Here is a 15,000-nt window from a genome sequence, read left to right as displayed (position 1 = left end):
ATTCAGAAAGGCATTTAACAAGGTTGAAAATGATAAGACTGAAAAACATAGAGAAATATGCTTGGGATGACAGTACAAAAATTTGTTTTCTTAATGACTTTTCAACCAGACATACACTATGTTCATTAAGAAATTTATATCAACCAGAAGGTAAGTTTTTCAAGATCTCTTTTTGCCTCCAACCTCTTAAATGTTTTTTAATCAATCCTAAAAAGAAGACAATACATAGTTACCCAACCTGTTGATGGCACAAACCTGGAAGAAACAATAAACATACCAGTAATAAGAACGAAACTGGCAAAATAATTGCAAACAGCTTTATAATCTTAAAGTTATAATTTATATGGCTTAGAATTTTATTCTTCAATTTGAAATGTCTAACATATCAATAAACATTCAGATTTAATCATTGAGCACGTGTTTATTGCATACATTAAAAAAGTAAGAAGATGCTTGACATAATTATTTATTCAACAACAAATAATATCTCAGAAGTCATATGTACTAGTGCATAATTACACGGTTATAAAGAACTGCCCGATACAGGGTAATTTATAAAGAAAAGAGGTTTAATTGACTTACAGTTCAGCAGGGCTGGGGAGGCCTCAGGAAACTTAAAATCGTGGCAGAAGGTGAATGGGAAGAAAGGCACCTTCTTCACAAGATGGTAGGAAGGAGAAGTGCCAGAGACACTCAATCTACAAATGTAGGTGTACTTGTGTGAAAGCAGATCTATGAGCAAACTGTAGCCATTCATTTAGGAACAATCCACTTAGAAATGAGAAGTGAAAATCTAATGCTTTCCGCAGTGATGAGTCTACCATACTAAAATTTTAGTTTACGTTTGTCTCTGATTTTAGTTTACCTTCTACCACAGGGTAAACTCTATATTACTTATTATTTCTGTTTACCCATAGTATCTGTGATCTCAAGAACTTTTTAAGTGGTTGGTAGCAAGATATGGAAGAATAACCATGGATAAAATTGTCAGAAATGCTCACTTTAATATGGGAAGTACCTCTTAGGCTGTACAAAGATGAAATTGACTGTCTCACAATGTGTTAAGTTCCTTATGACTGACAGGGTTTTAATGTAAATTGGATGACTACATTTAAGAACATTGTAGAAATTTCAAAATCACTAAATTGATTTTTTAAACTATATGACTATATGGCTTTTAAAAAATTTGTACAAATTTGAGGAATGTAAGTGCATATGTTTACATAAGTGCAGTTTTGTTACATGGATATATTGCATAGTGGTGAAATCTGAGCTTTTAGTGTAACCATCACCTGAAAAATATGCATTGTATCCAATAACTAATTTCTCAACCCTAAATCCCCTTCCACCCTCTCAACCCTCCAAGTCTCCAATACCCATTGTTCCACACTCTGTGTCCATGTGTACACACTATTTAGCTCCCACTTATAAGTGAGAATGTATTAGACTCTCTGTTACTGAGGATTTTCATTCAATATAAAGGCCTCAGATTCCATCCATGTTGATGCAAAAGTCATAATCCGTTATTTTTGTTGCTGAATAGTATTCTAATACTATATATATGTATAATGTAGAGTGTACAGATACTACACTGTAGTGTGTATACAGTATATACTCTATATACCATACTATAATATATATACTATACTGTATGTAGTATACATAGTATATATATATACATACACACACTATACTATAGTAAATGAATATATATATATTATGTAGTATATATGTGATATGGTTTGGCTGTGTCCCTATGCAAATCTCATATTAAATTGTAATTCCCACAGTCCTTACACGTCATGAGTGGGATCCTGTGGGGGGTAATTCAGTCATGGGGGGAAGTTTCTCCCATGTTGTTCTCATGATAGTGAGTAAGATCTCACGGGATACGACGGTTTTATAAGGGGTTTCCCCCTTTGTGCAGTTCTAATTCTTCTCCTTCCTGCCGCTACGTGAACAAGGGCATGTTTGCTTCTTCTCTGCCATTATTGTAAACTTCCTGAGGGCTCCCAAGTCATGCTGAACTGTGAGTAAATTAAACCTTTTTTCTTTATAATTGCCCAGTCTCAGGCAGTTCTTTATAGTTGCATGAGAATGAACTAATACAGTAAATTAGTACCATACAAGGTGAGGTGCTGCTATAAGGATACTCAAACACGTGGAAGTAACTTTGGAACTGGGGTAATAGGTAGAGACTGGAACAGTTTGGAGGGCTCAGAAGAAGACGGGAAAATGTGGGAAAGTTTGGAACATCCTAGAGATTTGTAGGGCTCAGAAGACAGAAATATGTGGGAATTTTTTTAACTTCCTAGAGACTTGTTGAATGGCTTTGACCAAAATGCTGACAGTGATATGGACAATGAAGTCCAGCCTGGAGTGGTCTCAGATAAAGATCAGAAACTTTGTGGGAACTTGAGTAAAGGTCACTCTTGCTATGCTTTAGCAAAGAGACCAGTGACTTTTTGCCCCTGCACTTGAGATCTGTGGAACTTTGAAATTGAGAGTTATAACTTAGGGTAGCTGGTGGAAGAAATTTCTGAAGCAGCAAAGCATTCAAGAGGTGACGGAGTGTAAAGATTTGAAAAATTTGCAGCGCGATGACGCAGTAGAAATGGAAACCTATTTTCTGGGAAAAATTCAAACCTATTGCAAAAAGTTGCATAAGTAATGAGGATCCAAATCCTTACTGACTGGACAATGGGGACAATGCCTCCAGGGTGTGTCAGAGACCTTCATGGCAGCCCTTACCATCTCTGTCCGGGAGGTCTAGGAAGGAAAAATAGTTTCCTGGGCCAGGTACCCCTGCTCTGTGCAGCCTCAGGACTTGGTGCCCTGCATCCCAGCTGCTACAGACCTGGCTAAAAGGGACCAATGCACAGCTCAGGCCGTTGCTTCAGAGGGTGAAAGCCCTAAGCCTTGGCAGCTTCCAAGTAGTGTTGAGTCTGTGTATGCACAGAAGTCAAGAACTGAGGTTTGGGAACTTCCGCCTAGATTTTAGAGGAGATCGAAATGTCTGGATTTCTAGGCAGAGGTGTGCTGCAGGGGTGGAGTCCTCACAGAGAATATCTGCTAGGGCAATGCAGAAGGGAAATGTGGGGATGGAACTCCCACACTGAGTCTCCAATGGGCACTGCCTAGTGGAGCTGTGAGAAGAGGACCACTGCCCTCCAGACCCCAGAATGGTAGATTCACCGACAGCTTTCACCATGAGCCTGGAAAAGCTGCACACACTCAATGCTAGCCTACGAAAACAGCCAGAAGGGGGACTGTCCCCTGCAAAGCCACAGACAGGGAGCTGCCCAAAGTCATGGAAGCCCGTCTCTTGCAGCAGTGTGACCTGAATATGAGACATGGAGTCAAAGGAGATCATTTTGGAACTTTAAGGTTTAATGAGTGACCTACTGGATTTCAGACTTGCATGAGGCCTGTAGCACATTCATTTTGGCCAATTTCTTCCATTTGGAATGACTGTATTTACCCAATGCATGTACCCCCACTGTATCTAGGAAGTAACTAACTTGCTTTTCATTTTACAGACTCATAGGTGGAAGGGACTTTCCTTGTCTCAGATGAGACTTTGAACTTGGACTTTTGAGTTAATGCTGGAATGAGCTAAGACTTTGCAGGACTATTGAAAGGGCATGATTGTGTTTTGAAATGTGAGGACATGAGATTTGGGAGTGGCCACAGAGAAATTATATGGTTTGGCTGTGTCCCCACACAAATCTCATCTTAAATTGTGTTTCCCATAATCCCCACCTGTCATGGAATGAACCTGGTGGGAGGTAATTGAATCATGGTTGGGGTTTCCCCCATGCTATTTTCATGATAGTAAGTTCTCATGGGATCTGATGGTTTTATAAGGGATTTCCCCCTTCACTCGGCTCTCATTCTTCTCCTTCCACCATGTGAAGAAGAACATGTTTGCTTCCCCTTCTGCTATGATTGTGAGTTTCCCGAGGTCTCCCCAGCCCTGCAGAACTGTGAGACAATTAAACCTCTTTTCTTTATAAATTACCAGTCTTGGACAGTTCTTTATAGCAGCATGAGAAGGGAATAATACAATATGTTTAACATTAGGTAGGTGCAAATTTATTGTGGTTTTTGTCATTAAGAATAATATATGTAGTATACATATAATACTATATATATGTACTATATATAGCACATATAGTATAGCACATATAGTATAGTATATATATTATATATACTATATTATAGTAAATAACAAGAAAAATAATTATTTGGAAAATCATAAATTTTGCTTACTTAGAAATTGGATCTTTATCACAATCTGCTTTTTCCCTGAGAGTTCATGATAAAAAGTAAATAATAAATGCTATGCTGAAAAAATCTCCAGGGATGTAATGTGAATTAATTGGGAAAAATGTCATGAAAAATACTCTCATTGATACAATTTATAAAACTAAGAAATGTTGATATTACTATTTGGAAAATGTGTAATCATTGTGAATTATTAAAAATAAAATATTGTTACAAGAACATAAAATAGTTCGATTGTCACCCTCAATGATAGTGTTTTATCACCACCCTATCATAATGCAATATGAGTCTACAATTTTAGAAATGGGTCTTATGAAAGGTTATTAAATGTACCTATTGCCTTTAGAGTCCTTCTGAAAGCCCACTTCAAACATTATCCAGTAGTCTTTAATAAACATTTTGAGATTCAAGATAATCTCCTCCCTCTCACCCCAGGGGGAAAAAAGATTTTTCTTTTGGCTCCTTAATTCACCTTTGACAAAAATGTTTGAAAATTCTGTCGACTCTATTGGGGAGCTTAGCCTTTTAAATAAATCTCTAAGCTACCTTTTTCACCTAGCTCAAACTTTCAGTTCAGAGCACATTTTTCTTGATAGCCCGTGCATTGAGTTAAATTTACAAGAAATCAATTACAGTATCAAGGAAAGCTTCTTTCCATGCGTTTATACAAAAGTTGACTAGAGTCACTCTGCTAGTAATCAAAGAACTATTGGTAGTGTACTTCATCCTTTAGGTACTTTCCAATATTTGTGATCCAGAAAAATGCTTTCCTTCACCCCTGAATTGCATTATTCTAGTGCTACTTTGTCTCTTTTCTCTAAGTTTACAACTTTTTGTTTTTATGTGTTTTCTAGATTTTCTTGTTCATGCACCAAATTCTTTTTTTATCACATTTCTACCCACTATTATATTAAAATAAATCTATGTAACATTATCTGTTATAATTTTTGTACAATTAAAATAGAGTTTTCATTCTTTTCAAATCTAAAAAAGCTTACTCTGTGTACACACACACACACACACGTATATAAAATGACCATTGTATCACATTTAGTTTCTCTATCATTTTAGATGAATTCATTCATAATTAATTTTATTTGGTTTACCTGTCAAATATCAAGTTTAAAAACTCCTCTACATAACATTTAACACTTATATGACTTTGTACTCAAGATGCTCACAATAAGAGAAACATAACCAAGTAAGTTCTGACAACTACAAAATATTGCTTTAGCAAGATTTATTTCTGTACAAGTAAATTTTGTTTGCCACTTTCAACTATACAAAATAATTTTTGGAAGAAGTGTATTTATCTGAAGCTATCTAATAAAAAAAAGAATCAAGTCCGGGAGCGGTGGCTCACGCCTGTAATCCCAGCACTTTGGGAGGCCGAGGCAGGCAGATAACGAGGTCAGGAGATCGAGACCATCCTGGCTAACACAGTGAAACCCGGTCTCTACTAAAAATACAAAAAATTGGCCGGGCATGGTGGCGGGCGCCTGTAGTCCCAACTGCTTGGGAGGCTGAGGCAGGAGAATGGCGTGAACCCGGGAGGCGGAGCTTGGAGTGAGCCGAGATCAGGCCACTGCACTCCAGCCTGGGCGACAGAGCGAAACTCCATCTCAAAAGAAAAAAAAGAGAATCAAATTGTCAAATAGAGTTTGAACAGCTAATCTTTTTAATTTCCTTAACTTTTGTCATTTATTTTATACATTGAATATAACCTCTACCCTTCAATATACAGTTGTCTTCTAGATATTGCCATTTGAAAGCCTCACACCACTCTCAAACTTAAAATATATAAAATTAAGCAACCCAAATGTCCAATGATGGAAATTGGATAAACAAAATATGGTATGTCCATGGAATGGAGTATTATTTAGCCTTTAAAATGTAGAAAATCTTGTCACATCATGCTACAACATGGATGAAACTTGAGGACATTTATGCTAAGTAAAATAAGCTAGTCACAATAAGACAAATACCATATGATTTCAATTACTTGAGGCATCTAAAAGAGTCAAATTCATAGAAACAGAAAGGGGAATAGTGAGTACCAGGGGATGAGGGGAGCAGAAATTGGGGAACTGTTGCTGAATGTGTATAGAGTTTCAGATTTGCAAGATGAAAATTTCTGAGAACTTGGTTGCACAACAATATTAATATGCTTAATACTACTGAAGTGTACATTCAAAAGTGGTTAAAATTATAAATTTTATTACATTTTAAACTAAAATTCTGACAATTATATATGAGATAAATTATATATTAAAATAATATGTGAATATTAAAATAAAATTTATATTATTCAGTCAAATCTTTTTTTTCCCCAGTCTTCATCTAATGGGCATACCTGAGTTGAACAAGCTAGAATCATGAGTCACACTTGATAAATATCTCCCCTTCATTTCTCCCCACCAATTTAGCACCAATTCCTGCCTAATTTTCTTTCAAAACATTTCTTGAACATGTTCATTTACTTTGAGTTATATTGCTCCAAACTTTATGCAAACCATTATTATTTTGTGTGCAGTATCCTAGTCTGTCTTCTAACACTAGATTTTTCTCCACTCCAAAACGTTATTCTCACAGTATTCAATATCTTAAAAACTGTGGTTAATTGGTATATGTCATGTCATTGAATAAATTCTCCTATGGTTTCCCTTTGCTCATTTAAAGTCTTAGAGTCTTCAGGTCTGTACACCAGACTAATCACATGTTATTCTCACCCTCACTCTTCGCATTTCTGCCAGACTGGTCTTTCACTTCTTCCAAGATGTCACATTTTCTCACTCAAGGATTTAATTCTTGGTGTTTCCTCTACACTAGACTACTTTGGAAAAAATATATTCATTTTTTTCTGATCTCATCTTATGTAACTTCCTCAGATGGGTTTCATTTATACACTAAAAATTGTATCTCTTGTTTTAATGTAGCATACACAAGTAAAAATACACAAATTATAAGTGAAAAGCTCAACAAGTTTTTCAAATGAAAACAACCATATTAACCACCAAGTCAAAAAACAGAAGGTCTCTTTTGTTTTCCTAGAAACAAACTCCTCTCTAAACAGCATAAATTAGTTTTGCCTTCATTTTCAATTTTGTAAATGGAAGATTTCTATGTGTACCCTTGCACATAGATTGTACTTAATATTAAGTTTATGAGATGCATACATGTTATTTTTCTGGTTGTTGTTTCTTTTCATTGCTGTACAGACTTTTAGCCTATGAACAAACTAAAATATGTTACTCCATTCTACTGTAGATAGACATGTACACTGTTTCCAGATATCCTTATCAAGAATAATGCTGCTACAAATATTTTTAACATTGTTATGTGGTTTTTTGTGCTCAGCTGTGGAAATTTCTGTTGAATATTTGCTGAGGAGTAAAATTAGTAGGCCACAGAATATGGTGTTGTTAATTTTTAGTAATACAGACAGTTTTCCTAAATGTTTTACCAATTTATACTCCCACAAGTATTATATAAGAGTTACAGTTGCTGCATATCCTCACAACACTTGATATTTATAGTGTTCCTCATTTTTGCAATTCTGTTGCATAAGTAGTTAAAATTTGAATTTTCCTAATAATTAGTGAAATTGAACACCTTTTTATGTGCATATTGATTATTAGGATGCACTTTTTCTGAAAGGTCTATTAAAGTCATTGGACCATCCTTAAATTGGTGTTTTCTGTTTTTTTCAAAGTTTCTTTTTCTTATTGATTTTGAGGAGGTATTTATATATTCTGGATATATTAATATGCTGAACACTACTGAAGTGCACATTCAAAAGTGGTTAAGATGGTAAATTTTTATTACATTTTTAAACTAAAATTCTAAAAATTATATATATTAAAAATAATATATAAATATTAAAATAAAATTTGTATTCTTCACTCAAATCTTTTTTTCCAAGTCTTTCTCATCCAATGCGTATAACTGAGGTGAACAAGCTAGAATCACATTAGTCACACTTGATAAATATCTGCCCTTCACTTCTCACAACCAACTTAGCACCAATTACTGCCTAATTCTGGATATATGTGCTTTATTGTGTGTGTGTATTAAAAAATATCTTGTCAAACAATTTCACTGGTATTTTTACTCTCTGAATGATTTTTTTTTTTTTTTTTTTTTTTTTTTTTTTGAAACAGAATCTCACTCTGTTGCCCAGGCTGGAATGCAACGGTCCTATCTTGGCTCACAGCAACCTCCCCGTCCTGGCTGCCAGGTTCAAGAGATTCTCATGCCTCAGTCTCCCGAATAGCTGGGATTACAGGTATCCACCACTATGCCTGGCTAATTTTTGTAGTTTTAGTAGAGACAGGGTTTCACCGTGTTGGCCAGGCTGGTCTCAAACTCTTGACCTCAGGTGATCCACTTGCCTGGGCCTCCCAAAGTGCTAGCATTACAGGCATGAGCCACTGCGCCTGACCTCTGAGTGATGTCTATTTATAAACAAATATTTTTAATTTAAATATGGTCCAATTTATATTTTTCTCTCTGTGGTTAGCATATTTGGTGTCCTTTTTGACATTTTTTGCCCAACTCCAATGTGTGGTATATTCTATTTTGTAACAACTTAATCGTTTTAAGGTTGCATTTAAATTTGCAATATATTTCATATTTGGTTTTGTACATGAGAATAAGTAGCCTCAAGATTATATTTTTTAAAAAATGATATCCAATGTGACACAGCACAGTGTATTCAGAAAAGCATTTATTCTCTACACCAGAGCAGTGTTATTTTTGTCGAATGGATTGACTAATATAGGTGTAGATGTATTCATGAGTTCTATATTCTGGTCCTTCAGTCTATTATATCCTTGCACCACCAAACATACTTATCAATTGTATAATATTAAAAATAAATGATATATAGATGTTTATATTGTCCAACTTTGTTCTTCTTAACCAAGATTGCCTTGATAATTGTTGGGGCCATTTTGTGTTTATTTTAAAAAGCTCTAATTTTCTACAATAAAACATAGTGGCATTACTTTTAAAACTTCATTATTAAGCATGGTGTTTACTATTGGGTTATGTAGATAGTCCTTATTGGATTAAAGAAGTTTCCATTTCTTCCTAACTGTATTTTTTGTGTTGCTATGATTATGTATTATTTTTAGAAATTCTTTTTTTTTTTTCTGTTGGGTTGGTGGTACTGTGCCCTTTGTCATTTCTGAATGTGTTTATTTGCATCTCCTTTTTTTTATGTATTGGTCTAGCAAGTGGTCTATGAATCTCATTTATTCTTTCAAAAAACAATTTTTAGTTCTGTTGATCTTTTCTATGGTTTTTCACACCTCAGTTTTATTCAGTTCAGCTCTAATTTTGGTTATTTATTTTCTTCTGCTCGCTTTGGTATGGTTTTCTCTTGCATTTCTACTTCCTCCAGGTGTGATGCTAAGTGGTTAATTTGAGATTTTTCTAACTTTCTGATGTGGTTATTTAGAACTATAAATTTTTAACGCTACTTTAGCTGTGTCCCAGAGATTCTGGTATCTTTGTTTCCACTAGTTTCAAAGAATTTCTTGATTTCTGCCTTAATTTTATTGTTTACAAAAATCTTATTCAGGAGCAGGTTGTTTAATTTTCATATAATTGTGTAGTTTGAGAGATCTTCTTAGTATTGATTTCTATTTTTATTGCACTGTGGTCTGAGAATGTGGTTTGTATGATTTCAGTTTATATGAACTTGTTGAGAATTGTTTCATGGCCAGGCGTGTGGTTGATTTTGAAGTATGTGCCACATGCTGATGAGAAGAACATATATTCTGTTGTTGTTTGGTGTAGTGTTCTGTGGTTGTCTGTTAGATTCATTTGGTCAAGTGTTGAGTTTAGGTCCTGATATCTTTTTAATTTTCTGCCTCAATAATCTAATACTGTTAGTGGGGTGTTGAAGTCTCCCACTATTATTGTGTGATTATCTAAGTCTCTTTGTAGGTCTCTGAGAACTTATTTTTATAAATCTAGGTGCTCTAGTATTGAGTGTGTATATATTTAGGACAGATAAGGCTTCTTGTTGAGGAAGACTTTCTATTTAACCCTTTATCATTATATAATGCCCTTCTTTGTCTTTTTTCATCATTGTTGGTTTAAAGTCTGTTTTGTCTGAAATTAAAATAGCAACCTCTGCTTTTTTTAATTTTCCATTTGCATTGTAAATTATACTCTGCCCCTTTTACTTTGAGCCTATGTGAGTCATTGCACATGAGATGGGTCTCTTGAAGACCATTGTGTCTTGATTCTTTATGCAATTTGCCACACCGTGCCTTTCAAGTGGGGTGTTTAGCATGTTTACATTTAAAGTTAACAGTGATATGCTAAAATTTGATTCTGTCATCATGTTTTTAGCTGGTTGTTATGCAGACTTGATTGGGTGGTTGTTTTATAGTGTCAAGGGCTTATGTTCTTATGTGTGCTTTTGTGGTGTTCAGTAAGTCTTTCATTTCCATGTTTAGCACACTCTTAAGGACCTCTTGTAAATCAGGTCTGGTGGTATTGAATTCCCTTAGCATATGTTTTCCTGAAAAGCATTTTATTTCTCTTTCACATATGAAGCATAGTTTTGCTAGATACAAATTCTTGGTTGGAATTTAGTTCTTTTTAGGATGTTGAATATAGGCCTCCTATCTCTTCTGACTTTTAGGGTTTCTGCTGAAAGGTCAATCATAAGCCTAGTGGGGTTCCCTTTGTAGCTGCCTGGCCCTTTCTAGCTGCCTTTAATGTATTTTTTCTTTCATGTTGACCTTGGAGAATCTGATGACAATTTGTCATGAAGAGAAATGTCTTGTATAGTATCTCATAGGGATTCTCTGAATTTTCTGAATTTGAATGTCATTCTCTAGTGAAGCGGGGGAAATTTTCAAGGATAATATCTTCAATATGTTTTCCATGTTACTTACTCTCTCTCCCCCTCTTTCAAGGACACCAATGAGTTGTAGGTTCGGTCTTGTTAAATAATCCTATATTTCTCAAGATTTTGTTTAGTTTTTATCCGTTTTTTTTCTTGATTTTTTGTCTGACTGAGTTGATTTAAAGAACTGTTCTTTGTGCTCTGAGATTTCTTTCCTCAACTTGGTCTATTCTGCTGTTAATACTTCTGATTGTATTATGAAATTCATGTAGTGATTTTTTTCAGTTCTATCAGATCAGCTTTGGTTATTTCTTAAAATGAATATTTCATCCTCGAGCTCCTGTATCATTTTATTGGATTCCTTAGATTTCTTGTTTTCAGTTTTGACTTTCTCCTGAACCTTGAAAATCTTCCTTGCAGTCAGGATTCTAATTTCTGTGCCTGTCATTTTAGCCATTTTAGCCATTTTAGCCTGGCCCAACACCACTGCTGGGGAGCTAATACAGTCATTTGGAGTTAAGAAGACACACTGGCTTTTTGAGAAACCAGAGTTCTTGCACTGGTTCCTTCTCATCTGTGTGGGCTATTGTTCCTTTAATCTTTGAAGTTGCTGTCCAGCATATGGGGCTTTTTTCTTTTATATCCTTTGATGCCCTTGGCAGTTTGACTGTGGTATCAGCTGGGCTCAGTCGACTGCCTTTGTTTCTCAATGATTTCATGGGGCCAACACTCAGCTCAGCACTCCTGGACTGTGTGCTCCAACATTTGGGGAGCGGTACTAGGCCAGGGGCTTTGTTTTCTGTCCCTTCAAGGTTAAGCACCTGCTGTGCTAAAGGGGCTGAGGTGTTCCAAGTCCCCTGACAACAACACTACAATGAATGCCAGCAAAAACACTTCATTGAGGAGGTGGCAGAAGTGCCCACATCCATGTGTGCACCAGTAGCAGTGGTGTAGCAGGGTTAGCATGTGCTGGAGGGGTGGGGCAATAGTGATGAGGTCTGCATGCATGTGTGCCAGTGGCAACAGAGTAGTGAAGTCCCTGTGTGCACATGTGCCAACATACTGGTGGAGTGAGGCTGTGGGTGAGTGTGCCCTGGCAAAGCAGTGGGAGAGGCTGCAGTTGGATGCTCATTGGCGGGGTCTCGTCTGTTAAAGATCTCTGATGGTTAGGTGGAGTCTTCTGGTGAAAAACTATGGTGGCAGCCACCATATAGTGCCCCAGTTAGGCATCTGAGGCTGTGCCACAAGAGGGCACAGCCAAGCAAGGAACATGGGAGAGGCCAACAGACCTGATGTCACTAAGATCAGACAGCCCCAGCTGCATGGGCAGGACCACCCTGTTCTGTTCTTGTCCCATAGTCAACAAAGGCCAAAACTACCTAGAGGAACATGATGGGACTTTGGAAATGGGCATCCCTGACCATGCTTCACTTCAGATGCAGGAGAAGCCTGTAGTCTTGTCTCTGCTATCTCTCCAAGCAACTCTCTCCCTGTAAACTCAAAAGTCTATAGGGATTGAGGGGTCTACTGAAGCTAGCATTCTGGAAGTCTATGGTGACAGTGGACCACTCCTCACTGATTTAATTCACCACTTCCCCAGAAGCAACTGGTGGCCAGGAATGAATCCTGGTGCTCATCAGTCCCATGCAGGGTTCACAGCTTCCTCCTCCTTTATTCTGTAATCTGCATCTTTCCTCCATCCACTCTCAGTGCCTTCCTTCCAAAGGTCAGCTCAGAGTGTGCCAGTTTTCTTGATGGTCTGGTGTTTCAGTGGGAGATGCTCCTTGTGACTTCATCTAGTCAGCCATCAGAGACTCTTAAGAACATCTCTATGTATACAAACTAGAAAACCTAGAGGAAATGGATAAATTCCTGGAAACATGCAACCTCCTAAGATTGAACAAAGAAAAAATTGAAACCCTGAAAAGACCAATAACAAGTTCTGAAATTGAGTCAGTAATAAAAAGTCTACCAACCAGAAAATCCTTGGACCAGACAGATTCACAGCCAAATTGTCTACCAGATGTATAAAGAAGAGCTGGTACCAAACCTATTGAAGCTATTTCAAAAAAATTGTGAAGGAGAAATTCTTCTCTAATTCATCCTGTGTGGCCAGCATCTTTCTGATACCAAAATCTGGCAGAGACACAATGAAAAAAGAAAAATTTAAGCTAATACCCCTGATGAACATAGGTGCAAACATTTACAACAGAATACTAGCAAACCAAATCCAGCAGCACATCAAAAATCTAATTTAGCACAATCATGTAGACTTTATTCCTAGTATGCAAGGTTGATTAAACATACACAAATCAATAAATGTGATTTATCAAGTAAACAGAACTAAAACCAAAAACCACATGATAATATCAATAGATGCAGAAAGGGTTTTGATAAAATTCAACATCCTTTATGTTAAAACCCATCAACAAACTAGACATTGAAAAAAAATCCCTCAAAAGAGGATATACACGCAGTCAAAAAGCATATGAAAAAAATGCTCAACGTCATTAACCATTAGAGAAATGCAAATCAAAACCATAATGATACACTAACTTATACCAATTAGAATGGCTATAATTAAAAAGTCAAAAAGTATCAGATAATTGCAAGGGTGTGGAGAAAAGGGAATGCTTATACACTACTGGTGGGAATGTAAATTATTTCAGTCACTGTGGAAAGCAGTTTAGAGCTTTCTCGGAGAACTTAAAACAGAGCAACAATTCAACCCAGCAGTCCAATCACTGAGTTAATACCCAAAGAAATATAAATTGTTGCATCATAAAGACACATGCAGGTGTATGTTCATTGCAGCACTATTCACAACAGCAAATACATGACATCAATCTAGCTGACCATCAATAGTGTACTGAATAAAAATACATTGAACGTATGCACCATGGAATACTACACAGCCACAAAAAAGAATGAAATTGTGTTCTTAGCAGAAAGATGAATGGAGCTAGAGTACATTTTCCTAAGCGAATTAACACAGAAGCAGAAAAGCAAATGCCACATGTTCTTATTTATAAGTAGGAGCTAAACACTGAGCACTGATGGACACAAAGTTAGGAACCATAGACAATGGGGATTACTTGAGGATGGAGGATGGGAGAAGGGTGAGGATCAAAAAGCTATCTATCAGGTACTGTGTTTATTATCTGGGTGATGAAATAATCTGTACTTCAAACCTCAGCAACGTGGAATATCCCTATGTAACAATCCTGCACAGGGACCCCCTGACCCTAAAATAAAAGTTGGAAATAATTTTTTTTTTTTTTTTGCTGTATCTATCAAGACAAATATGTGATTTTCTACTTTAAAAAATGTGATGAATTGTATTGGTTGATTTTAAATCATCTTTGCATTATTTGCATATACTTAGTTGCTCATGTTGTGTTATTTATCTATGCATCACAGAATTTTTCAAAGGTTTTCCACTCATATTTATTAGATATATATTTTCTAGAATTCCTGTTTCTCAGGTTTCAAGATCAAAGTCATATTTCCCCATAAGTGAAATGAGAATTATTCAGTGTTCTATATTTATCATGTTCTTTGAAAATTTTGTAAAACATTAGTATAATTTTTTGACTAGAAGTTTTGCAAAAACTCATCATTGAAACTACTTAAGACTGGAATTGTTTTTTTTTTTTTTCCAAAGGTTTTTAATGGCAGAGTTAATTCATTTAACAGACATGAAGTACTCACATTTTCTATTTCTTATAGTTCAGTAAATTTTTTTCTCTAGGTGCTTACTCATATAAATTATTAAAATTACTAGGATAAAATGTTCATATTGTCTTATTTTTTGTATGTGTAGGACAAATCCTGTTTTATTTCTGATA

Source organism: Mandrillus leucophaeus, unplaced genomic scaffold (genome assembly GCF_000951045.1).
Source record: "Mandrillus leucophaeus isolate KB7577 unplaced genomic scaffold, Mleu.le_1.0 Scaffold311, whole genome shotgun sequence".
Classification (NCBI taxonomy): domain Eukaryota; kingdom Metazoa; phylum Chordata; class Mammalia; order Primates; family Cercopithecidae; genus Mandrillus; species Mandrillus leucophaeus.
This window is presented reverse-complemented; position numbering follows the sequence as displayed.